At 38.8% G+C, this 27,101-nt stretch overlaps 1 protein-coding gene across 4 annotated transcripts in view; it reads left to right on the top strand.

The window, feature by feature from the left end:
* The window catches only part of LOC111158430 (solute carrier family 8 member A1), a 330,022-nt gene that overhangs the window by 22,343 nt on the left and 280,578 nt on the right, over positions 1-27,101 (top strand). The window lies entirely within an intron of this gene.

The following is a 27,101-nucleotide window of genomic DNA, read 5'->3' as shown; positions in this document are numbered from 1 at the left end:
ACTTTTGCATAGTTTAAGTACATTATAGCAGTTATGATAGAATGAGTTTTGTGACACAATTTATCAAACCGCTTATGATGGGTTGGGAAATTTGTATTCTAGTTTGAATCACATAATACACATGCAGAAAGGGAATACTTATTTATTTACTTATTTATCGAAAGCGAATATTTAGAACATTACATTAAGTCCCTAACTTATTACTGAGTACAAATTGGGAAAGCTTAAAAAGGAAACACCTTTGAAAAGAATTTCCTGGCTACCAAGGCTGACTGGAATGTTTTTTTGCTGCTTTTATCTGATGCTGTGTGTTTGTGACGATGTGAGATAATGTTTCTGCTTACATGCTAATGCTTAATTAGGACTTAATGACCAGCCCTGCTTTTTTTAGTCTTATGCCAGTGTGAGAAAAGTCATATAGCTCTTATGGAGTTCTAGTCTGATTTTATTTTCCATGGTTAGGTAAACCCTTCTACCCTACTGATAGAGCAATGGGGAGAGAATACGATTCTGTCCAAGCCTCCTTGTTGACGGGGAACAGATCAGGGAAAAGAACTGGGAACAATTTACTCTTCCTATTGGCACTGCATGGTGACACTTGCTAATGTAACACCAGGTGCCTGGTTGTGCAATGATTCTGCCTTTGACAGCTGCTGTTTAGAACTGTTCCTCCTTCCTTGCCTAAGAGGGAGCATTACACTCACCAAATGCAAGCCAGAAAGTTGACTCAATGAGCAGTGTCTAAGCGGAAAGGAAGGAAGGAGGGAGAAAAGGAAGGAAGGAAGGAAGAAAGGAAGGTAGGATGGATGGAAGGAAGGAGGAAAGGAAGGAACGAAGGAAACTATAATATTTGCAATACAACAGAGGACATTACAATGATTGATCATGTTGGTTGAATCACTTGGGAATTTCCAGGAAAGAAAAAATATATATAATACAGTTTGTTCTAAAAATGGTTAACTCTTGCGTAAACGTTATGTGATGTGTCAAATGCCAAGTACATTCTCTCCAAAATGAAATTTCTCTTGCTAAAAGAAGAGGGTGGAGGGGGACGGGGGTGGAAATGGGCAGAGGGAAGAGATGTTCCTGCAGATGCCTTCCTTTTTACTTCTCTTTGATATTGTATTATAGAGATGAACTCTTACTGAGTACGATATCATGATGAAATCAAAGCAGAGATTATAATATCCACCTTCAGATGTGTGGGGGTAACTTTGGATGAATATCTGTTTTATGTTGGTTCTTATATTGTTAATGTTCCACGTGTTGAGATGTGTTTTGTTGGACATGTATTTTACTGAAAGATAGTAATATAGAAGCAAATGAATATCCTGCATACTTACGGAAGGATTTTCCCAGAGGCCTTGTATTGGATGGAATCCTGTCCACAATTAGCTCATGAACTTGAATCCTTTGTTAGGAATTCTTTCTCATTATATTTTCTAATCATTTCAGTTATGGAACCCTGTCGTATTAGATGGCCCTTGTAATCCATGTAAAAGTATATTGCATGTTACTAAAGGAGTATTGAATATTCTTAAATGAACTCACAAGGGTAGCACTTAAATATGACCCAATGGGTGTTTTGTTTTGTTTATTCATTTTACTTAGGATGTTTTCTCCTGAAAATTTGGTCTTGCTTTTTGTTAAAAAGAATGGCTCTGTACTTGTTTATTTGAGAGGCAGTCTTTCCTTATCGATTCTGCTGTCCAGGACTTTACCAAACTGTAGATAAATAACCTTTTTTTGGACACAAAGTAGAAGAGGAAGAAGGGAAATAAAATTGACAGTGATTTGATGGAATAATTTATTCTGCCAAACTCCATTTAAAACAGTCACCCTATGCCATTAAATTGATTTAATTCTTGCTAAGGAAGGAATATTGCCAAATTCCAGCTTTAGAGATTTAAATATCTTGTGAAAATTGGTTGGATGGGTAGTATTATTGGCATGCCATCTGTGTGTGTGTGTGTGTGTGTGTGTGTGTGTGTGTGTGTGTGTGTTCTTAGGAGTATTCTAGATCAATCACTAGTTCCTGGTTTAATAAAAACTCTTATTGTATTTTATTCACTAAGTTGAAATATGAAATTTTAGAAATGTCAAACATCTTACTTATCAGTGGGATAAAATTACAGCCCTCCATTTTTTTTTCTAGAATTTTTGTTTTAAAGAGACTTCATCCTGACGTTATAGAGTGCTGACAAGCTTTGTAGATGCTCACCACCTCTGTTGCTTAAATAAATTTGTTTAGGTGACTGGGACTTAGCCTTCAGCTAGGCACCAAGGATTTCAACATAATGCTTCTAGAAAAACATGATATTATCAAAGGTCCCTTGTTTTTCTCCTTCTTCTCCTTCTCTTCCCTTTTCTTCATGGGTCATTCTTCCCCTGGAAGTTGTTTCTAATGCCAGGTCCACACAGTCAGACCCAAGTGACAGAGTTTGTCATCAGCTGGACCATGTGGACTTCAACCCAGTTTTTCTTGAAGAATGAATTTACGTCTTATCCAATTACATAATTAATCTTGGGAGGTGACTTTCTTAAAAACCTACAATACATAGGACTGTTGATGCCAGTGAACTTTATTAACTATTTAAAAAAAAAATCTTTTTTTGCTTTTCTGTTTAATGTTGTGCACAAAGCCAGAACTTACGGTTCTTTTCAGAGCACCATAAAGAGATGCTAGGAAAAGCCTGGATTTAAAGCTTGCCTATTTTAAAAAGCCATAAAGACAGGTAGATAGCTTTACCTTGGGTCCAGTGTAATCAGGGATGGAGATCAAGAGGCAGGCAGCTTTACTGATTCTTCAGTTTCAAAAGCAAGATAGATTCCTAATCGCTGATCTTATTTTTGTAGAAGTCATTTAAATGTATAATATAACCATATCCGTACCTATTCATTCACATTTTAATATAAATGAGTTGAATTATTTCAACTTGACCTTTTTTAAGATCAAAATCTGTATCTGAAAAAGATACTGATAAGTGATAAGTGGTGCTTGTAGTCTTAAATAAAGTGTATTCTCAGTAAGGCATTTTCAAATTATAATGCAAAACACATTAATAGATATAATTAACAGTTAGCACATGCTTTTGTATAAACTCAATCAATGACAAATACTAAGCCCATGCCAGCTAATCTTGACTTTCAACAGGGAATTCTGTCTAATGTTAACAGCTAATAAAAAATAAATGAAGAACATGCCAATTTGATTTGTGGTTTGGTAGGTGATATCCACAAATTTAAAGAGCCACTAATGGTTGTTTTTTAATGATGCTAGTTTAGTGGTAATAATTATTACAAAATGTTGTTTGGTCTTCCAACGTCTAATATGAGCTTGACTGTTCTGGAAAATATTAAGGTTAATTAACTAATGTAGATACAAATCAAATTCAATTACTTAGTTATAACCCAATAACAATACTTTCAGAGGAGGACTCAAAAGATCACGAGCATTTACTATTACCTATTTAAAATACAGAGTTGAAAGATGAGGTGTGTGGGTTGGAAAATGCATGGAATATATTGCTCAACAAATCCGTTTCCTGGGGGTTCCTAGCTACAACATAATTTATTAATCAAAGGATCTGTCCAAAATTGATTTTGCTTTAACGACTATAATGTTTTCAGGTATGATTGTGACTTTTATTTTTATGTTGTTAGTCACTGTACAGTACATCATTAGTTTCTGATATAGAGTTCCATGATTCATTGCTTGCGTTTAATACACAGCGATTGTGACTTTGTTAAGTTTAGGAAATACGATATGCAAGCTGTCCCAACAAATATAGCTGTTTGACACTCAATATTTATATTGCTTTTTCTGGAGAAAGAAACAGAAAAGAAATAAAATTTCAGTATTATATAGGCTTTATGGCATTATTATTACTCTACTCGAGGAAGAAGAAATACTTTTGTTTTTGCTACCTATATTACCAGTATTCTATTCTTGCTCTATAGAATTCCAGGGAGTAAAGACCTAGCTTTATAAGAGAGCAGTTCAGTTTGGAGAGTAGGACAAATGTATAATGCAAGAAAGTAGCCCGCTGTTCAAGAAAAAAAACAAAAAAGATGAAACAAAAATTGTAAGAAAACTTCAAGTGGTCAGAACAGAAGAATAATTTTGTATCTTTAGGGGAATCAGAAATGATGAAAAGCACTACAGAAAATAATGCTAGACAGGAAAGGCCATTAGTACCTATTTGAATCCAACATACTCAAGATTTACTTTATGGGAGAAGAATTTTATTTGATACATTTAACCTATTAGAATGATGGAACCATGATTTTATACTGACATAAAACTTTCTTAGGTAATATGCTGATGTAAGAAATTTAGATGAAATGATTTTAGGATTTTAATGGATTTCTGCTTTGGTGGATTATCTTCTCAGAGTGGAATATTTGTCTCTTCTTAAATCCAAACCACATGTAGTATCATCTGCAAATCTAAATTATAAGTACAAGAAGTGTTTTTATAAATGCATATGTTTTCATGAATGCAGAACTATTACAAACATAAGGCAGGGTAACAGCCAAAAAATATTTTGACTTCCCATTCAATATTGCCAGAAGCCTAAATTGATTATGTGCCGCAGGGTTGTTTACTATGTCAATCAGATTGCCATGTTTACTGTGGTAATCTCATTTTCCCACTGCTAATTAGAGTTTAGGGTTATAATATAGTTATGTAAAGAAGTTTTATCTTAGCAAATGAGAAGATATCGTAGTTCAGACACACTGAAGTGTTTAAATTATGGACTCTTTTCTGAATCATCATTCAAGGTCATTCCAGAGGGGGATGATTGCTTTACTTGGTTAGGACTAGAATAGAATTCCTGTACCAATCACTCTGCACATGCTTAATAAGCTACTGATTTGTGCCCAGTACTGGGCTAGTCATTACGAAGGGAACAGAAGAAATCTATTCCTTATACTCTAAAGTGGGAGATGATGAGATAACTCATATTTTGATAAGTACACACACCATTATGAAGACATGGGGGACACTGTAGAAGTCTAAATTTTGGACAAAATATTTGGAGTTGCTTTTGAAGGACAGAAGGCATAACCAGAGAGAAAAATATGTTTTTTAAGATGGAGTAGTATCTTGGTAAACCTGAAAGTATGGACCATTTCACTAAATAGACGGGATGGTTATCAAACTGAATGAAAGATGCAATGAACAGTGATTTTCTTTAATGGGATTTTAGATCGTCGTGAAGGTATTTAAATTAATCTGAGTATATGTCCCTTTAAGCTAGTCACAGAAGAGCAAACACCTAATGATTCTACTTATATGAGATAGCTAAAATATTCACTCCTAGAAACAGAAAGCAGAATTGTGGTTGCCAGGGGCAGAGGGAGGGAGGAAAGGGAGGGGTTCAAATCAACAAGTATAATGTTTCAGTAATGCAAAATGAATTAGTTCTAGAGAGCTACTATACAACATTGAGCCTGTAGTTAGCACTATTGTACTGTGCACTTAAAATCTGCTAAGAGAGTAGAGTTCAGGGCGTCTGGGTGGCTCAGTGGGTTAAAGCCTCTGCCTTTGGCTTGGGTTGTGGTCCCAGGGTCTTGGGATAGAGCCCCGCATTGGGCTCTCTGCTCAGTGGGGAGCCTGTTTCCCTCTCACTCTCTGCCTACTTGTGATCTCTGTCTGTCAAATAAATAAGTAAACTCTTAAAAGAAAAAAAAGAGGGTAGACCTCATGTTAAGAGTTTTATATTAAATTAGGTAAATATAAATAAAAGAGCTGATCTACTTTAAAAAAAAAAAAGCTCAAGTGCTTGTCCCTCTCTACCAGATTGCCTCTTGTATTTCTAAAGAAAATTTACAAGATTTCTAATAACACGTGGTCAATATTTTGTTTTGCACTTTATGAATTAGTGGTTGATATCTAGGGATGCTTTTGACTTACCTGAATCCTGTTCCCCCTTGAGCTGCCCTTAACCCATTGCACCTCCCCCTTTTGTCCCATTTTTTCAGGGTTAGCAGGGCACAGCCACCCTCTTGGTAAAGACTGAGCAGGTTTTATACTAAATTGTTGATGTGGGAAGCAATTTTCTTTGTTTTGTTTTGCTTTTTTCCTGAGGACACTGGTAACCCGGGGAAGAGACTTAAGCATGCTTAACTCCTTTGAATGAGCAATCTTGAGGGTCTAACACCTATGGTGGGGTTATTTGTTGTTATGCTGCTCTGTCCTTACTAGCTCAGGTGTAGAAACCTGCCTGTGGGTTTCAGTGTCTTGAGAACAGTAGAGGCTTTTCCATAAAAATATCTCCATCATGTTCTGTCGTGGTTCCTGACATCTGCTCATGGGAGATACATTCTGGGGGGGTGGGGAAGCTGTTAGGCCCCTATTACATTATACACACCACACGATTCTTAAGAGTTATCCTTGCGAGAGGATAGAACAGAAGTGGCTTTGGGCCAGGTGGCAGGAAAGAAAGAGAGGACAGCCAAATGTAAGGGGGGTGAGTGGCACTAGCCATGATCTTTGTAACTGCTCAGGACAAGCCCACAGCAGGGAGCCCTGTGGAAGGTGCCCGCCAAGGAAGCAAGAGACTGCGGCAGCTAGTGGCTTTAGCTCCTGGCTTCCCACACTGCCTTGTGCTTTCTGCTCTGATAGTGGGGAAGTCCAGAAGGCCCTGGGAGGGAAAGCAAGCCGTCAACAATATGGACAGAATTAAAGGAAATCTCCTCCTTTGCTTCCTCTCCTGGCTCGACATACTGCCTACGTAATGCCCATCTATTTGCCAAAGGTTGAGCCAGCCGGGGCTCATTCTTCTCTCAGGCCCATACAGCTGTCTCACTGTAGAGCCAGGCGAAATAAACAATGCCTTTTCATTTCCTGCCTTTCTCCTGAGGATTTGTGCTCTAGATGACATTTTCTTTCCTTCTTATAATGTCTCCACAGGGTCAGATAGGGGAATAGACATTGTGTTCTTCGGTGACAGCAGAAGAGAGGGAGGCAGGGGGCAAAAACAGAGCCTAGCACAGAACTTTGCCTTTCAGGCTGGTGTTCATAACAGGGCACCCAGGGAAATTTCCTCACACCTGGTGATTCAGATAGTGATGAAACAGCCTGGGATATTTCATTTCCAGGAGGCTGAGGCATGGGGGTTCTGGAGTTCTGTGTACTCTCGAAGCCCCGCAGTGACCTTTGAAACTAAGACCACCCCACTTTTCCATGTTAGACTCCCTGAGATAAAGATGGACTTAGAAGGAATTCAACTTGGATTCCATACCCACGTTTGAGCTCTACCTTGGTTTCCTCCGAGCTTTGTGATTTTCAGGAAATAACTTGCGCTCACCTCACTTGTAAAATGAGGATGACAGTGGTAGATGGTGGCAGGGGTAGTGGTGATTGGGGTGATGATGGTTGTGATGGCAGGGGCAGGGGTGGAGGAGGTGGATGTGGTGGTGGTGGTTATGGCATTGGAGGTGGTTTGGGATGTGATGGTGGTGGTGGTAATGGTGCTGGTGGCGATGGTGGTGGTCGTGCTGCTATTGGAGGTGATGGTTTTAGATATGGTGCTGGTGCGGGTGGTAGTAGTAGTGGTAATGGTGGTGGTGTTGGTGTTGGAGATGGTGGTGATGATGGTGGTAGTTGTGGTATTGGTGTTAGAGATGGTGGTTCTGGATAGGGTGGTCAGGAGGTGATAATGACGGTGGAGATGGTAGTGGTCTGAGATGTGTTGGGAGCCAGGTTTCATGCTGTTTTTCTTACAACATTCATTTGATTTCATCTTCACAACAACTCTATTAGCTAGGTGCTTTTATACTCCTTTCACAGATGGAGAACCTGAGGCTTCACACAGCTAATAGGGATGGATCTAGAATTTAGCAGTAGGGCTGCCTGACATAAAATCTGCAGGACGTCATTTGGGGTGGTTCTCCTTCTGAACGACTTTCCCAGGTGAGGATGAGCATGTGGTGGTGGGGGAGGGGGCTTTTAGTGTGGTGATCTGGACTGCAGCATCTACTCACGTGGTTCTGAAGATGAGAAACTAGAGCAGCGATCTATGTTCTCTGGAACTGCTGAACATGCATGAACCACACTGTACCCCACCCCCACTCTCTGTTAACCCAGAAGCGCCATGAGTAAACTGAGTGTGAAAAGCAAGAAACATGCTAATGGTATAATCCTTCCATGTACCTGACCTGTTCAGTTATTGTCTATTCTTTTGTCCCTTGTGGTATTTATTTTCACTTTGTGCCTAAATAAAAAAGAAACTTCTTTATTAGTAGCTATCGGTCATTGCCTGCACTGGCCTTGTACGGTGTAACTTCCTAACAAGGCTGAACAGTGAATGTAGCTTTTCTCCGTTCTTAAAATAGTAGTTTCTTGGTCGATCTTTCTTATGTATGTTACAAGACAATGTAAATTAATGATGACAGAGAAGCAGTACCAGAGGATGCTTGTTACCTTGTCAGCACAACCAACAGCTTACAAAGTTCAATTCTCGGTCCCCCCAAAAATGGTAAGAATTCTTGGTTAGGAAGTTTTCTAGAACAAGGGACGCATGTGGCAGTTCCTCTGATACAAACCTTCTCAAGTCAAATGGAAATTTTAGATACTTTTTAAAAAGCCCAATGCCAAGTCACTCTTGCTTCCAAACTATATTTTCTCTAGGGGACAAGAACAGTAACAAAGAAAACTTCTACTTAAAATCAGATGACTGTCAAATGATAACTTGCATACACTCTATACAAAAATCAGTGTTCAAGTGTGTCTGTAACTACTTTTTGAATAGAGTAGTTTTATTTTATTTTTTTTTTAAGTTTTGGAGGTGAATTATTGGTCTGTTTGGAGTAAACTTGTTGTCAATGTGTTTATAAATATAATTAATTATAACCTCTAACAGAAGCCTCCAGAGGTTCTCTTTCAACAGGGAAGTTTTCTCTTACAACACATACACACACACTCATTTACCAAGGTAAAGGTGAGAAAGTAAAATTAAGTCCTGTTTACATAGAGCTTAATATTTAGGGCACAGTTAAAAACAAACAAACAAAACCAAAAAAACAATTCTCAGAGGATAGCTTTCATTCTCACACACAAAATGTTATAATCCTGACACAGTTTTAAAAATGAGCTGTTTAGCTCAATGTGTGTGAGATTTAGGTATTAGCTGAAAGAGGGAGAGAGAGAGGAGGCAGAGAGAGATGGGAAGGAGAAGGGTCAGAAGGGAGAAGATTGGGGATCAAGAAAGGGGCAGCAAGGGGCCAGAGGCAGAGGGAGTGGGGGGGAAGGGCAAATGGGGGCAGAGAGGTGTGGTGACAGAGGTGTGGAAACTGAGAAAGGGACAAAAGGAGGAAGCAAAGAGATAGAGTGGGAGGAGGGGAGGAAGAGGGACAGGGAAGGGGAAAGAGGGAAGGAAAGAGAAGAAAGGCAGAGAAGTACATCCAGTCAGAGGGAGGAGGAGGACAAAAGAGAGCGGTGGGGAGGCAGGGGCAGAGGGAGGCTCAAAGAGTAAGAAAAGGGAGGGGGTAGGCAGATAAAGAGCCAGGAGGGAAGAAGGGAGGCAGGCAGAGGGACAGAGACTGATACAAAGAATTTGCAACCCTGATTAGATTTCAGTTATTACTAAAACGAAGTGAAGCCTGAAATTAGTCCAGATTCTTGCTCAAGCAAATAAAAGGCAGTAGGAGAGTACAAAAGTAGACAGGGGATTCACTCAAGCTGCTGCTTTATTAAAAATAGACAGCAACTTTGTCCTTGAAACCAAATGTATATACAGTCGCCTCAGTATGTTTGGGGAGCCAGAGGAAGCTTATGGAATCTTCTTAGGTCTGAGAGAATGGGTATGGGTGCTACCTTTTCGCTGGTTCCTGCTTTCAGCAAATGTTTTAGGAGCACCTGTTCTGTGTCAAGGTCGTTGCAAGATTACGGAAGAACAGTAGAGACAAAGATGTGGTGCCACGGACCTCATGTCCCTGAGGTGGAGATGTGGATAACTCAGTCAAACACCAGTGCGGGTGTTTCACTACCCCGTGCCTTCTTTGGCATTCTCTCGGCACTCTTAGTATGGATGGGGCTTTTGCTGGTGGTTGGGCTGAGAACAAATGATAATGAGCTGGAAGCATCACCCGGCCATGGCCACCTCTGACAGCAGCAACACACCCAGTGCCTGCTCTTGGTTCATAGAAGTGATGGACTCAGAGGGGTGTGGTGTAAGGAAAGGAGGCCATATTGGTTTCACCTGGCTTGCACTGTTTCCTTATCCTCTGCGTTATTGAGGGAGGTTATGCCACTCTGTGTGAGTGCTTCTCCGAAACGATATTATATTGAGCATGAACAAGCAAGGCTATTACAGACACCATAGCTACCTAACCCAGGGATTTGCTGGGGCTCGGTGCCTTCGGGGTCTCGGACTCTGGTAGGCTAGCATCTCGGAACATCCTGACATGCTATTGAAGGAGGACACCCAAATTTCCAAGGAAAGACAGAAAGCTGTGGGAGGTCTCTTTGAGTTGCTGTTAATACGGACAAAAGGACTCTATATGGATGAATTCTGGGATACTTTTAAAACTGATGTATTATAGGAAGTGATTCGTGATGGTAGAATATGAACAGTATTAAATAATGTATTAATAACACAATCACTATAAACATGACTATAGATAAAATATCAAGTATCCTAAAATAATCACATAAAGCATATCAAGTCCTCATCTGGATGGGTACCTGGCAATATCTTACGGCTAAAATATCCTGCAAAACTTCATTGTTTGAGTGACAGGCATATTCTGTAGGTTTGAATTCTTTCAGGAAAGGAGCATCTTTCCTAATATCCCATAATCATTCTTCCATAATCATTGTATACTCTGATCTCTTAAATTCATCTATTTTTGTTTGGGTTTTAATTTAATGACTCATTCCTGCATACGGAGCCCTTGAGATATTTTGAGGTGGATCTGGATCTTGGGCCCTACAGTAAAGTGTTCCAGTCTTCTGGTCTACTGAGTTTTGAGTCCTTGCATGTGTTATATATATATTTATTACATATGTAACATAAATATAGAAAATATGTTTTTTCCTTTTTTTATAGGGCATCAGGGAATCAGTGCACCAAATTCTAACTATGTGCATTTTAAATTTGTTGCTTCTCAAACTTGCACAAAGAATAAGTATGCATGGTAGGTATTCATGGTAGACACAAATGACAGCCTTACAAAGTCAAGTGCTTAACGTCTTGCTTGGTGGATGGGTTTCCTGATGGTTGTAATGGCCACCCACAGGCATCTTCTGCAGCGATGTAATGATCGAGAGCACAGGCTCTGGGGCTGGATTAGCAGGGGTTTAAGTCCTCCTTCTCACTCATAGACTGTGTAAATGCATAAATGTTTAGCCTGTTTCCATTTCAGTTCCATCATCTGTAGAATGAGGGTAATCGTACCTATTATAAAAGATTATATCCAGTTAGCCAGTACCTGCATTATAGTAAGTACTTAGTAAATGTTCATTGTTATTGTTGCTGCTTTTAATTCCTTGCCAGATGATTGTTGGCACAAGTCAAATCTAGTCTTGCTGGGAAGTAGGCACAGGTGCTTCTCTTCTTATCTTCCTTTTCTTTAAAAAAAAAAAAAAAAAAAAGGCACCCTATTGGATTTTGTGATTCTGTGTGTATGGTGTGCGTGAGTGTGTGTGTATGTGTGTGTGTGTGTGCCCCTACATTTAAGGTAGGGGCACTCAAGGCATATAGTTTTCTTCTAATACCCTAGTAAAAATGATAGCTATGGAAATTGATCAAAATGATCAAAATTATAACAAGATGCTGTCCAGAGTGTGCCCCATCAATGAAATCAGCATTTTGGTGGGGAAGGGGAGGAAAAAAGATATAATATGGAGCCCGGGGCGCTGGAGCTGCTGGGGAACATGGGAAAGGTCAGACAGAAGACTTTTTCCTTTAACGTAATACTGTACTATTTACAAGGTGCCTGCATGTCTGTTTCATCTTCACACCAACCAGGCATTAGCACATCTATTTTAGGGCACGGGGAGTGCCACAGTGATTAATACCTAATAGGAGCTCAACAAATGGTTTTTTATTAGACAGCAGAAAGCCAGAAGGAAGCAACAAATACTTTTACAGATGAGAAATTTAAGTTGAGAGAGTTAAATGAATTGTTCTAAGTGGCAGGACCCAAACTGGAAACCAACTACATGGACAGCTCCCCTGGTAATCTTGACAATCCTCCCAGTGGAGTAGTCTAGGACTTAGCCTGTGGCTCTTTCCTAAGCAAGTCCCGCTCACACCCACAAACCTTTCATGGTGTCTATTCACCTTATTATCCTTTTGAAGAGTATTTTAACAAGTTTCCTTCTGGATTGTATTGTCCAAGGAAAGAAAAATGTGTTGCATTTTGATTTCCTGTGCCCTGCATCTCTGACTCAGAGGAATTTCTTTGGTGATGATAGAAATATGCCTGAGAAGTTTTCTTAAGATGTACTGAGTCATTCAGGATTAGAGTTGGGGGAGGGTTATGATTGAAACAGTAAGGATAATAATATACTGTATCGAAGTAGTGGGATGTTCACTTTTCTTACGGCTTCTATGAAATGAAATTCCTCATGTGATGCTGCCAGGATCATGTTCTTACTCTTAGCCCAGAACAAAAAGGTGTGTGGAATGGGTGATTCCTGTTCCTTTTGCTGCCTTAAAAGAAGCCTGTTCCTTTAGCAACTTACCCATGAATCCTCCTCATACCTGACATGCCACTGTGGTCCTTATTGTCTAAATTGATCTTTATTCCTCACCAGCTGTGATACTGCATATATCCATGTACTAGTGTACCATTTAATTCAACATAAATCTGTTTAAATTCTTTTTTTTTAAGATTTTATTTGTTTATTTGGCAGACAGATATCACAAGTAGGCAGAGAGGCAGGCAGAGAGAGAGGGAGAAGCAGACTCCCTGCTGAGCAGAAAGCCCTATGCGGGGCTCAATCTCAGGACCCTGAGATCATGACCTGAGCCAAAGGCAGAGGCTTTGACCCACTGAGCCACACGGGTGCCCCCAAATCCGTTTAACTTCTTAATCGTGGCTTATTTTCTGCTTAATCTAGAGATTTGAAGAATATCAGGAGAGTCCCCCCCCCCTTTTTTTTTCCAAGCTCAGAATTTAGTGGGGAATAAAAGAAATATAATTACAATATAAAGTGATATAATTCTGGGACACCTGGGTGGCTGAGTCGTTAAGCATCTGCCTTTAGCTTAGGTCATGATCTCAGGGCCCTGGGATGGAGCCTTGCATTGGGCTCTCTGCTCAGCAGGAAGCCTTCTTCTCCCTCTTGCACTACCCCTGCTGTGCTCCCTCTCTCTCCCTCTGTCAAATAAATTTAAAAATCTTAAAAAAGAAGAATAAAGTGATATACTTCTGATGATAGCAAGATATATAAAATGCCACAAGAGTTCAGTAACTCTGGTCCATAATTTACTACTTTAATTTCTTGTCTTCTTTCCTCTCTTTTTCTATTTTTTTAATGATCCCAGGACATGGTTGTTATTAAAATAAAACAAAAAACCAAACAAAACAAAAAAAAAAACCCACAACTGAATCCTCTCAGTAATTGTGGAAAATATGTGGAAATCTCATCTGAGCCATCTGGAAATGTAATAAATTTTTTTCACAATTATGACCATACTGGATATTCACAGCATGTTGACCAATTCCTTGATGGAAAATAATTCCTAAATAAACATGGTTCATCTGAATCTGTATTGGTGTAGGACAGACGCGGTCATCAAATATATATTAAACCTTCCTGCAAGAAATTTCAGTGTGTTAAAATCTAGTTAGTGAAACTGCTTCTCCTGAATTTATTGATAAATATAAATTCTGTAAATAAACATATTTCCCTGAAGTCAGATGCATAGTCTAATGCAACTCAGTAACTAACACAGGACATAAATCTGTGTTAGGAAGGAAATAAAAGCACTTAAAAATGGATTTTTTACTATAGCAGTTTTAATGAGTACCTTGCTTTGAATACATTTCTATTTTTAAAAATTTTACCTTTAAACTCTTTAGCAAAACTTAATCCTAACACTTGCTTTAGAACCAATTAAACTTTATATTACACTGAATGTTAAGAAATAAATCTTGACCACATTTTTCTTAGTTAAACTCAGAAGTCCCAGTGATGGCTTATGGGCCAGTCCTCCCCAAGTCCCCACTCTTCTTTCGTATTAAAGTCTGTTGCATTAAAACCGGGGACAAGATGCAGAGCCAAGAGAGCCTGCTTTGCATTATTTCAAGAAGCAGTCAAATATCAACAGACCAGGAAATTTTACAATGCTGATTTACAGACACTACTTTACCTTGCCCCCTGAGAGAGAAGTGGGTAAGTTAAAATTTTCATTTGGGGTCCTTTACTTTTTCTATCTCCCTTGCCCTATTGGAAAATGTACTATTTAGGGAAAAGCTAGATTTTGATCACTTTCTCCCTGCCAGGTGTATGGTCATTACTAAAATAAGTAATTTTAAATAAGGAGACAATGGAATGCAGAAGGAAGCACACGTGTTTGACCTGAATCCTCAGACCTAGCTCTGCACTAATCAGATCCAAGGCTTTGGGTAAGTCATTTCCTTTCCCTGAGCTTCCATTTTCTTGAAAGCAAAATCAAGGAGTTGAAGTAAATGTTCTAGGTTTTCCTCTATCTCGAAAATGGTTGTTGTTCTTCTGAGAGAAAACATTAAAAAAATCACATAACACTGAATAAGACTTACAGTCAAGTATGAGGAAACTTAATTTATATGTGTGTTTTTAAATCACTTCTTGCCTTAGTTTTCTTGACATAATTTTTTTATTGAAAAGAAACATGTGGGGGGGCCCTGGGTGGCTTAGTCAGTTAAGCATCTGCCTTTGGCTCAGGTCTTGATCCCATGGTCCTGGGATCGAGCCCCATCAAGCTCCCTGCTCTGCAGGGAGTCTGCTTCCCCCTCTGCCTGCTGCTCCCCCTTCTTGTGCTCATACATGCTCTCTCTCAAATAAATAAATAAAATCTTAAAAAAAAAAAAAGGAAAAGAAACACGTTGAAGGACAACAAATAATATAAAAAAACAAATCAGAGAAGCTTACATCCTTTCTTAGGAAGCCCTGTAAATTTCTGAACTTGCAAAATTTTATACGTCCACTGGATGATCTGGTAAAGGGGTCATACCAAGTTTGTTTCAATGTCTTACGTATATTGACATTCCTGTCACAAGGTATCTAAGGAAACCCTTTAATTCATTGTCCAAGTTGGAGCACTTTTTCGAGTAAAATGGGGCCCTATAATAATTATGCAGGTGTAATAATTAGGAAATATGGCACAGCCAACCATATTTTGACCACTATCTATGTGTGTGGTGTCTCAGAGAAGTAGAGATTGCTCTTCTGTTAAAGACATTTGTAATAAGAAAGCAATAGTCCTAAGAAATGAAAGTCTTTGATGTTTCTGTCTATTTGCTTCTCTTGCCCACATCCTCTCCCATCTTTTTCAATGAAGCTATTCAAAAATCATCTTAATACAACTTGGCTAGTAAACACATCTGCTGGAATGGAGACAGATATGAGGAATTAATTAGATTAGAGGCAATGGAAGAGGGAATCCATTATACTTAAACCACAACTCCAGTGGTTTGCTAGTCAAACCACATTGGCAGGGTTTTTCTCTTTTTTCACATGGATTAAATAATTGATTTTTCTCCTGTGACTTCAGGGGAATTGTAGGGTTGCTGCTGAAAAAGATCTGTGAGATTTTCAGTATGGTGTCTCTGTGTCACTCAAAAAGTTACCAGTTATGTCTTTAGGTTAAAAAAAAAAAATCTCTGATGTCCCTTCCAGCTCTAAAATGCAAGTATTCAGCAGTGTTACACCCTCATGAGACCCCATGACCTGTATTACCTTATCTTGCTCTTAGTCTTGGTTGTCCAAGCATAAAGAAATGCCTGGTATGCTTCTAATCTACCATGCCTCTTTAGGCCATCCCCATCAGCTTTTTCTTGCTGATGTCCACGGACATTCCTCAGGGCTCTGTCCTTAAATACTCTTCCATTCTCTTCTACAACAACTATCTGAGGTAGATAGTCCATGCTCTTTGGCATTCTGAGGACACAGATCTGTCTGTGTCCTTTCTCCCCTAATATTGCCATCTGCATAGGGTTTTCTCAACGTGATGCCTATTGTCCTCTTATAAATATACAATATTACCTTCTCTATCTAACCAAAAGCATGTTTTGGGGCGCCTGGGTGGCTCAGTGGGTTAAGCCGCTGCCTTCGGCTCAGGTCATGATCTCAGGGTCCTGGGATCGAGTCCCACATCGGGCTCTCTGCTCAGCAGGAAGCCTGCTTCCCTTCCTCTCTCTCTGCCTGCCTCTCTGCCTACTTGTGATCTCTCTCTGTCAAATAAATAAATAAAATCTTAAAAAAAAAAAAAAAAGCATGTTTCAAGATGGCTGTAGGAGTAGAAAAAATAATAAATTGATCCCTAGGTATAAACCAATTCATTTCTAATCGTTAGCTCTGTTTCCTCTAATATATATATATTGACTTATCTTAAAGGTGTGACAAATGAAGTTTTTTTATTGATTTAAAAAAAAGGTAATGTGGCACCTCAGTGGCTCAGTGGGTTAAAGCCTCTGCCTTTGGCTCAGGATCTTAAGGTCCTGGTTTTGACCCCTACATCGGACTCTGCTGGGCAGGGAGCCTGCTGACCCCCCCCCCCCCGCCCCCTGCCCGGCGCCTGACTCTGCCTACTTGTGATCTCTGTCAAATAAATAAAAATCTTTAAAAAAATTAAATACTAAAAAAAGGGAAAAGGTGTTGCAAAAATACATGAACAATGAATGAAACTCTAAGAGACTAAAACAAGTCCTTACTTAAAAATAAGACTGTGGATGGAACAGAAAAATAATTGAAGTATGGAATATTTTAATGAATGAAGTGATGGGTAATTATAGATCGGTGAAGGTGCTGACAATACAGAGTTTAGTACAAGGGAAAAATCAATCACGCAAGAATCAGTTAGTTGCCCTGGAAATATTCGAAAGTAAAAGAATATCTGAGAGTTTTAATTGACCACAAGTTTGAAGTTATTCAACAAAGTGTATGGGTAACACGATGTAATGGTCCCAGTGTGTTTGGAATAAGTCACCTACACTGTCTCATTAAGACATAGTTGGTTGCTACATCCCATATGGGACCTTATATGAACGCAGATGTGTACAGATGTTTGCATCCCCACAGTCTAGTGCTCTCTGAGGCTAGAACCTCAATAGTTCTCAGAGTTTTGATCTCAATATAGGATATTTTTTGTTCAATAAAATCAATGCCTAAAATAAAAGAGAAGACTGCAATTTCAATCATGAGTTGTTCTGTGTACACTTCGATTTGTATTTCATTTTATAAAATACTTGAAAGATATGAACAATGTTTTCATCTTGTAGAAATCAGGTGTTAATTTTCTGTTTGTAAATTGCTCATACAATTAAGGGACCATTCACACATTAGGTTATTTCTCTTGCATGATTGTCATGAATTTTCTTTTTCAACTGGTATAAAATGTAGTACTCCAGAAACACATTTTCTTAGCAGCTGTTAGGTGGTAAACTGGTATATATAATTACAGGCAACATGCAGTGAAATATCTTATCATATGCTTGACAATGAATGGGTCAAGTCAGTTCATGAGAACGTAACGCTTCTTCTTCTATTGACAACTATTACATTCCCACCTATTTATCTAGGAATGAGTAAATATAAGTATCTGCCTTATAAACAAAGAAAGTTGGAATAAAACTTATTGACATACAGTACACCTTCGTATGCCTTTGAGTTCCTACCTAAAAGATGTTGATTTATAGCAGGCTGTGCAATGATATTATATATAATAAAGCTTCAGACAAAGCTATAGGACATGAGTGTTTCACTTGGCCTTGATAGGAGACTCACGTGGTATTTGGAGAGAAGAAACATACAAGGTTTAAAGTAAATCCATGCTAGCAATACGTGAATTCTTCCTGACTTTTTTTAATTAAGAAAAACAGGGATCCGGTTGTAAATAGATAATTTTAATAACCAACAATAATACCCAGAAGAAAAAAAAACCACTCTGTATCAGACTCTAATTTTTCAGAGGGCTTTTAAGTGGAATCACTAACAACAAAAGTGTCCATTGGTAGTTTTCTTCTCTAGTAAAAAGTATGTTTGCATCTTCCTAGTCAACTTGATACGGTCATTGTCGTACTCCATTTTTGTTGTGTTGTGACTGACTTACACCTTTGTAATTTTAGCAGCTGTGGTTTTGTGGACATGTTTGCTGGTGAATTTAACAGGAATTTCTGAAACCAATAAAATGACTGTGTTGTCTTTGATCTACATAGATATTAATGCCTAAGAAGCTATTTTGGCAAGAAATTATCTGAATCCCCCTGCTCTTAAAGTCTTGCTCCTTTCCTATGGACAAGAAATAGCTTCAGTTAAGAGCGCATGCTCCCTCCAAGGTAGTGTTAAACTTGTGGCAAGGAGAGCTATCACTAGCTAATTATTCTTAACTGTAGCACAGTGTTTGATATATGGTAAACAGATGATCATGAAATAGACATAAATGGATGTTAATGTCCCTCTAAGTTGAACAGCCTGGTGTTCTCAGGATTAAGAAGTAACACATTGATGAAAACCAGTTATATAGAGAGTAAAGTACACTTGATACACCCTTAGAATCATAAGCCATCTCACCAAGAGGGTTCTAAAAGTTCATAGGCAAGGATCACAGGTGTAAGAGATTGCTTTCTCCATGACCCTAATGTGTTCAGTCACATCACTAAGCATCCTGTGTAATATGAAGAGGATGGTATGGCCAGGAGGTGTATGAGTTCTGGAATCAGATGATTTGGTTCAAAACCCAGTTTACAGATTTACTTGGAAGGTGATGTGGGGCTAGTTGTTTAGCATCTCTCTGCCCCAGTTTCTCATCTCTTAAATGGGATAAATAGCTCTATATCAATAATGTTTATAAGAAATAAATGAGGTAATATGTGTAAAAATGTTAGAACCATGCCTGACTTACGGTAAAAATTCAAACCATGTTGACCATTGTTTAATTCCTGACTTTAAAATTATGTGGGTGTCTGTATAAAAATAATATGCCCCAAATAAAACATTTTAAAAAAGATTTATTTGACAGAGAGAGATCACAAGCAGGCAGAGAGGCAGGCAGAGAGAGAGAGGGGGGAAGCATGCTCCCTGATGAGCAGAGAGCCCATGCGATGTGGGGCTTGACCCCAGGATCCTGGGATCATGACCTGAGCTGAAGGCAGAGTATTTAACCCACTGAGCCACCCAGGTGCCCCTAAAACATTTTCAAAAGATAAGGAGAGAATTGTAAATAATCTCACAAACCAGAGATGATTACCTTTTAGTATATGTAATATTTGTTTTGCTTATGCAGATCTATGTTTAAAGTATTCTAACACAAATAAAATTCTTTAAAATAATATCTTAATAGTTGAATAATATTCTATCATATACATACAGTTTTACTTAATGAATTGCTATTATTGGTTTTTGTTTTGATATTGTTTTCTCTTTTTACAAGTGTGTACACATCAATAATGAGTATATGTGAACATTTAAACATTTAACAACACTTGATATACTTAATAGTTTAACAATGAATATTTAGAAAAGGAAATCTTGCTTGACTTCTTAAATTAATTCTTTAGGTTAAATCCTTAAGTTGGAATAAATAGACCAAAATATATAGCCATGTTAAGGCTGTTAATAACTTTCACCAAGTTAGTTTAAGAGAATCTGTATCAATGTGCATTTCTAATGTCTATGCAAAATTTTCTGATGGAAATGATTATTTACTGGAAAACTTTATCAGTGGGGCATCTGGGTGGCTCATTCGGGGAAACATTCCACTCTTGGTTTCGGCTCTGGTCATGATCTCAGGGTCGTGAGATCCAGCCCAACATTAGGCTCAGCATGGAATCTCCTTGAGATTATCTCCCTCTCCCTCCCCCTCTGCCCCTCACCCTGCTTGCATTTGCTCTTTCTCTCTCAAATAAATAAATAAATAATAAATAATAAATACATAAATAAATAAAGTCTTAAAGTCATCAATGCTTATACATGGAAGTGTTACCTTTAAAATTATTCTGCTATTATTTATTGAGTGCCTACTATGTGCAAATTATTGTGCCACTCATTATCATACTTTAAATTTGTTACCTTGAAAGTGTGGCTGGATTCAAATGTACCATTATTGTTCAGAAATCTTAAATTCTTCTCTTGAAAATTATCTTGAGAACCATAAATAATATCTGTTTCTTAAAAAATTCATATGGCATTATTTTACCCGATCATTCACTTTATTCAAAAGTCTTTGTGCCAAACAACTTTAGGCTGGTTCCCAAATCAAATCCAATCTAAGGAAATTATTACTTTTTAAAAAATATATATCAAGCTTGAAACTGTATTTCAGTATTATAGAATGGGAACATTTTGGTGTTAAAAAACCTCATTTTGAATTCAATTCCCTGGCTTTAGGGGCATAGTTACTTTAGTTATATGTTCTTAGACTCAGTTTCCTTTTCTGAAAAATCATGAAATTAATTAATTAATCAATTTATGAAATTAGTTCTTAACCAAAGTGCTGGGATGAGTGTCTTGAGATAAGGTATGTGAAAATGAGAAATGAGAGAAAATGATATTTGATATTATTAGAAAATATTGGAGATAATTTGTAGATGAGTTCACAGAGTGGGAAGACATGTTTAAAGGGCACGTTCGAATTATGATGATGATTATATTTATATAGTAGAAAAATCTCACAATAATTCTACTTTCCACTGCTATTTCTGCAAAGAGGTATCTGCAAAGTTTTATTCTTTCCTGTAATGCACATAAACATTAAACTATTGTTAGACTATATATAGACTATATAGGTCTCCTTTACTAGTCATCATCTAGAAAGCTTTTGATGAAAACCAAATAAAATTACTTTCTGCGTGATCTCTGGTATTAGAATTTAACTTCACCCTGACTCAACTGGTAACAAGTCCTATTGAAAGATTTTGCTGCGATTTCTGTAAATTGGCGTAGGTTAGCGTTCTGATATTGATTTTTTAATTGCATCATTTTATTGCCTTCAGAGGAGTACTCTCATAATCTAACAAAACATCTCTAAAACTTACTGCCAAAGGCATTTGTGAAAAGAGGCATGCATTCTTTCTTTGATTTATTGAGACATTAAACCAGAAAGTTTTTAGTTAGTGGGTTTCCTCTAGTACATCCTTCCACAGGTTGCCTCTTCATTTTCTCTTCTTTTTTCTCCTCGCTCCCCTAACTCTTCTCATTCTTAGCCCATGGTTGCTCCTATATACTGGGGCTGTTTTTCTTTCTTTTTTTTTTTTTAAATTTCTTTTCAGCATAACAGTATTCATTGTTTTTGCACCACACTCAGTGCTCCATGCAATCTGTGCCCTCTATAATACCCACCACCTCGTTCCCCCAACCTCCCACCCCCCGCCCCTTCAAAACCCTCAGATTATTTTTCAGAGTCCATAGTCTCTCATGGTTCACCTCCCCTTCCAATTTCCCTCAACTCCCTTCTCCTCTCCATCTCCCCCTTGTCCTCCATGCTATTTGTTATGCTCCACAAATAAGTGAAACCATATGATAATTGACTCTCTCTGCTTGACTTATGTTTTTCTCATGGGGCCAGCTCTTCATTTTTGGTGGTGAAGGCACAGGAGGTATGTGACAGCACCATTAGTAAATTTGCAGCTGAGCGGTGCCTTGGTGGCTCAGTGGGTTAAAGACTCTGCCTTCGGTTCAGGTCTGCCTTCGGCTCAGGTCATGATCCCAGGGTTCTGGGATTGAGCCCCGCATCAGGCTCTCTGCTTGGCGGGGAGCCTACTTCCCTTCCTCTCTCTCTCTGCCTGCCTCTCTGCCTACTTGTGATCTCTGTCTGTCAAATAAATAAACAAAATCTTTAAAAAAAAAAAAAAAGAAGTAAATTTGCAGCTGAATGTTTGGTTGATAGGCAGTTGTGAGACTGAAGGCAAAGCGGGAACAAGGCACCCGTACAGGGAGGAGAACATTCTCATCACCACTTCTGCTCTTTCGATTGGTAATGGCAACCATTGGACAATATGGCGCTGGAATGCATTAATTTCTACTGTATTCTGAGTGAGATGATTTCTGTTGTAATTGCTTCCAAAAACCCTGAGCATCTTACTTTTCTTATTCCTTTGTATCCTCCAGCCACATTATTTGCCATTACCTCCAACATTTTTCTCCTCAGAATGCTAGAGGACAGAGGGAGGTTGTGCTGTGAAAATGAGTGTTCTAAATTGTTGATTACATCCCCACACAGGATAAACTGAAGCTCTGATGTGGTATTTTGTGGGCATGTTTCTGAAGGTTTCTGAATTTGAAAACCTTTGGGGGAAGGGGGTTTCAAATTTATTTTTGGCCAGCTGTTTGCTTCGGACAATTCTGAAGCAAGGGTTCTTGACAAATTGCCTAAGAATCCATTATCTTTTGGCTATGAAGCGAGGCAGAAACCCTGATTTTTCTATTGACTCCAAGTGTATTTCTAAGCCTGAATCTGCAGATTTGTTTTCCCAATAGAAGAAAAGTTCAGAAAATAGCCCTGTAAAAAAAATATGACAGGGCACTTAGAGGTGTTATTTTATTCAACGAATAGGCAATTTCAAATGAGTACCAGAAGCTGAACAGTGTGACTGTTTCAGGGAGATTTGATCTCTCTGAGAAAAGTACTTTGCATTCTTTGCTCAGGGTCTCAAAAAGAGGAAGAATTTTATAGGCCTTTCTTGCCTTGGTGTTTTGCAGTCATATCAAAAGTGATGGTTAAATATAATCATTTACTCTGATTTAAATGTGTTATATAATTATAACATATTTTTCATTCCTGTGCCTTTGCAGTTAAGTTACCAAGGAGAATTCATTTTTAAGGCATCCTGAGGCTATAAATTATTCCTTATATTTATGTCTTTTAATCCAATATTGCAGTTTAAATGTGTTCCAATACCTTATCTTTCAACGTAGCAGAATTGGTCAAGCCCAAGGGACAAGTAATTTATATTGCTAAACCTTGATCAAGCTCAGGAATTTTAAGCATCTAACCAGAGCCACTCCAAAATACGGGCCTTTGATGCTGTTTTACTGCTTCTGTGAGCACGAAGACATGCTTCAGTATGCCTGCCGTGGTTTATTAATTAGTAGCTCTGTCATTGTCCCTTCAGTTCCCCTAGTTAGGCCACCTACTTGTCACTCTCTTATTTCCCAAAGCTATCCTAATTGCTTTCTCCCTTGCCCAGATTCAGGCAGTTGAATTATGTCTTATTGTGTGAAGGGAATGTCCCAAGTACCAAAGCCCCATGTGGTTTCCAAAAGGAAATGTAAGAAAAAACAAACAAACAACCAAAAAAAGCAATATAAGGTACAGCGTGGTGACTGGAGTTAATAATGTTATCTTGTATATTTGAAAATTGCTAAGGGTGTAGGTCTTAAAAGTCCTCATCGCAAGAAAAAAAAAATTGTAACGTGTGTGGTAATGGATGCTCCCCACTCACTGTGGTAGCCATTTCCCGGTATGTGGTGAATCCCTGTGTTGTACACCTACAGCTAATGCATTGCTACAAGTCAGTTAGGTTGCAGTTTAAAAAATTGTTGAAAATCCTGCCCCCCAAAACAGATAAAAAGCAAATGTTGATAAATTAAGGCCTGGGGCGGCGGGGGGGGGCGTTATCTGAGAGCCTGCATATTGTACAGAGAGCAACATGAGAGAAAGACTTTGAAGGGTATGAGTTCGGATTGAATGGGATCTGAGTCAACCCTAAACAAACTTCCATTAAAAATATATTAAACCTAATATTTGATCCCCTAGACTATGTCAGGAGCTGTGTGTTTGGGACAAAAGAGAGAAGGAAATTTAGAGGGATGAAGGAAATATGGCCCTTTCCGTGGCTGACCTTATGGTATAGTATGAGAGAAAATTATTAAATTGTTACAGAGATAACATATTTGTAACTTTATTACTTATGGGATATACTACTTGGGGCCAGACACAGTTATTTGCCTCCACTTGTGAGTGAATAAATGGGAAGTGGTCAGTCATTACAACAGGGAAGATCTACAGCGCAAAAAAGTCACTCAGGAGAGACAGCAGACAAGATGGGCTCTTTGTGAAGAGAACTGGACAGAAAAGCAAACTGTGACTCCTCTTGACTCTCCCCTCTGCTGAAAGGGACCGTCCAGGGGAAGGTTAGGAAAGTCATTTATTTAAAATATATTTATTGAATGCGTGCTAAGTGCTCCAAAGTTGGGAACATGGAGAAGGTCTTTGTGGAAAGAAGCTGACAGCTTGTGGAGGCAGAGCAATTGAAATGCAACATGCCCAGAGCTGTGGGAACTGCAGTTACAGAGCCTGGTGTTTTCCCAGGGTGGGGGGTATGAGGTGGGAAAGGTTCCATGGAGGTGAAGGATTTATGACTTCCTAAAATAGAAATGAAATGGACACAGGCAACAGGCAGGGAGAGAGCAAAGTACCAAGAAAGGAGAAACCACTGAAGTTTAGACATGAGGGAACTACAGATGGCATGGAGTTAAACATCTCCTTTCACAGATAAGGAAACAGTCTTAAAAGAAGACTAGCGAGTGACCTCCTAAGATCACAGAATAGGAGCTGCCTAGAACCCAGTTAGCTTAACCTTCAGTCCACTTTGTGCATTTGCATGACGAAGTAAGAAAATTATGCAGGGAGAACACAGCACAGAGAGGAACTGACTTGTTTCTGTTTTATGTATATGCAGTCAGCCTGTGACATAGATATGGGGACTGTGTATCATATGCTAACTTTCCTAAGTTTAAAACCCTAAGTGGGAAATGTGGGACATTAGGTTCTTCTGCGGATGTCTCAGAGCTTCAGAGAAGTGACTCACCAAAAGGTTTTGCTGGGAACTAACAGAGGATGAGCTGATAATGGTTACATAGTAGGCTTAGTAGAAATGCCCAACCACACCAAGGCTGTCTTCATGGCCAGGCCCTCAGCACCACACATGCAATAGCGTTGGGGGGCTGAGCCCGTTGGCTTTCCTGCAGCTCCCCCTCACTGATCTCATCAGTCGGTCTGGGAAGACACTTGGCTCCTTTGGCTTACTAACATACCCTCCACACCCAGCCCTTACCACAGGGCATGTGTTCACATACTTTCCTATGCTTACCTATCTGGTAGTGAAAAGCTGTGGTCATTGATAGCTCTGCAACCCCTTTCGAAGTTCTAAAATATTCTATTTGGCATTTGTATGTCTACTGTTATGTGAACATGGCTTCGGGAACATTCTGTCATCTTGCCAAAACAGTCACTCATTTGCAGAGAATTACAAAGTCCAGGAATGCACAAAGCTCCAAGAACAGTGATATCTTCTATTATCTTTAAATTGCATGTCAAGGGGAGCATGCTTTCAACGTTCTCTGAGACCCTACTTAGCATAATCTTTGGCTTATTTGTATCGATTTTTAAGGAAATGCATTTAAAACCTGGGGCTTCTCTGTGTATATTTGTGTACGTGCATGTGTTGTGACGATAACTGCTGACAGATGAATCCAATATTAATTACATTTTCCCATGAGTGGAAAACATCTAGGAGCTCCAAGTTCTCTATAGAAAGAGGATGATGTAGAGGTAACATTCAGTGGTAAGACGTATTGCATAAAGTAGTTTTGCCAAGATTGTGATAGTCTTGGAGAACTCAGCTAACAGAATTTTCAAACCCATGCTAATTATTTTCGAGAAAGAGGGCAAATTAATGGAAATTCAAATTAGATTTCATGTCAAAGTTTAGTAATACAATTGGAATAATTTGCTGCTAGTGTGTTACATGGATTGACCAGAGTAGAAAAAAAAAGTACAGGGGGAAAAAAAAACAACGCCTATTAGCTCAAGTATAAACATTGTATTTTGTTAAAATTGCTAAAGATTGAGACAGTTGAAGAATTATCCCATCCTTCCCATTCTAATGCTTCTTAAAAGGAAACACGCCGGGGCGCCTGGGTGGCTCAGTGGGTTAAGCCTCTGCCTTCGGCTCAGGTCATGATCTCAGGGTTCTGGGATCGAGCCCCGCATCTGTCTCTCTGTTCAGCAGTGAGCCTGCTTCCCCTCTCTCTCTGCCTATCTCTCTGCCTACTTGTGATCTCTCTCTCTCTGTCAATAAATAAATAAAATCTTTAAAAAGAAAAAAGGAGACATGCCCAGACCAACCACAAACCATCCTTGAGGCACTGCAGTGCAATGAAAATGCAATGTAAAAAGTTGAAGTACCTTCTCTGTTGGAAATTGGAAGATGAATTGGGGCACAAGGTCTCGCAAGAATTCTAATTTGTAGAATGTGCTGGAAAAGGGCCAGCTGTTATATCATGACTCATCCATTTAAAAGATAACTTCCTAAAAATTACCATTTACAAGATATGGAAACATCCATGTCCTTTTAATAAGCAATGTATATTGAAGACATTGCTTGACTTTGATCTATGATGTTTCCCATATTTATCTTCTCTTGTAGTAATTGCTTTAGCAAATATAGGTATATGGCCCATCCTAATGCTAAGCCACTAATTCTGCCCTGACACCTTCACTTAGCAACAAAAATGAGATCATTTGTGCTCTGAAAATGTGGCTATTCTGTCCAACAATTGGGGTGTTTCTTACAGAAATTGAGCAGTATGTTTTCCTAGCATTTTTTGCCTTCCACCTATGAGGACTACCTCATTTACATCATTGACTCCATTTCTCTGTTGAAATGAGCTATGTCCTGTGGGCCCAGGGAAGGGGAATAGCATGGACTTGCTCAGTGGTTCAGTAAATTATAGAATTTTCATGGGATTGTAAATCCACAAACAGAGATAATTAGTTACCCATAAGCTTTCATCAGCTTCTGAAAAAAAGGAAAAAAAAAACAGTCTTTGTCAATTGGCTGGTTGGATTTAGCTTCTCTATAAAACAAAAATCACCATGGCACCCTACTTTTCAGCATTCATTTGAACAGTAATGGGGTCATTTTTACACAGTCTGTTTAGC

The sequence above is a fragment of the Enhydra lutris genome, unplaced genomic scaffold, assembly GCF_002288905.1.
Source record: "Enhydra lutris kenyoni isolate GAN:26980312 unplaced genomic scaffold, ASM228890v2 scaffoldscaffold59, whole genome shotgun sequence".
NCBI lineage: Eukaryota > Metazoa > Chordata > Mammalia > Carnivora > Mustelidae > Enhydra > Enhydra lutris.
The sequence above is the reverse complement of the archived record's forward strand: the minus strand, read 5'-3'. Positions and strand labels throughout refer to the sequence as shown.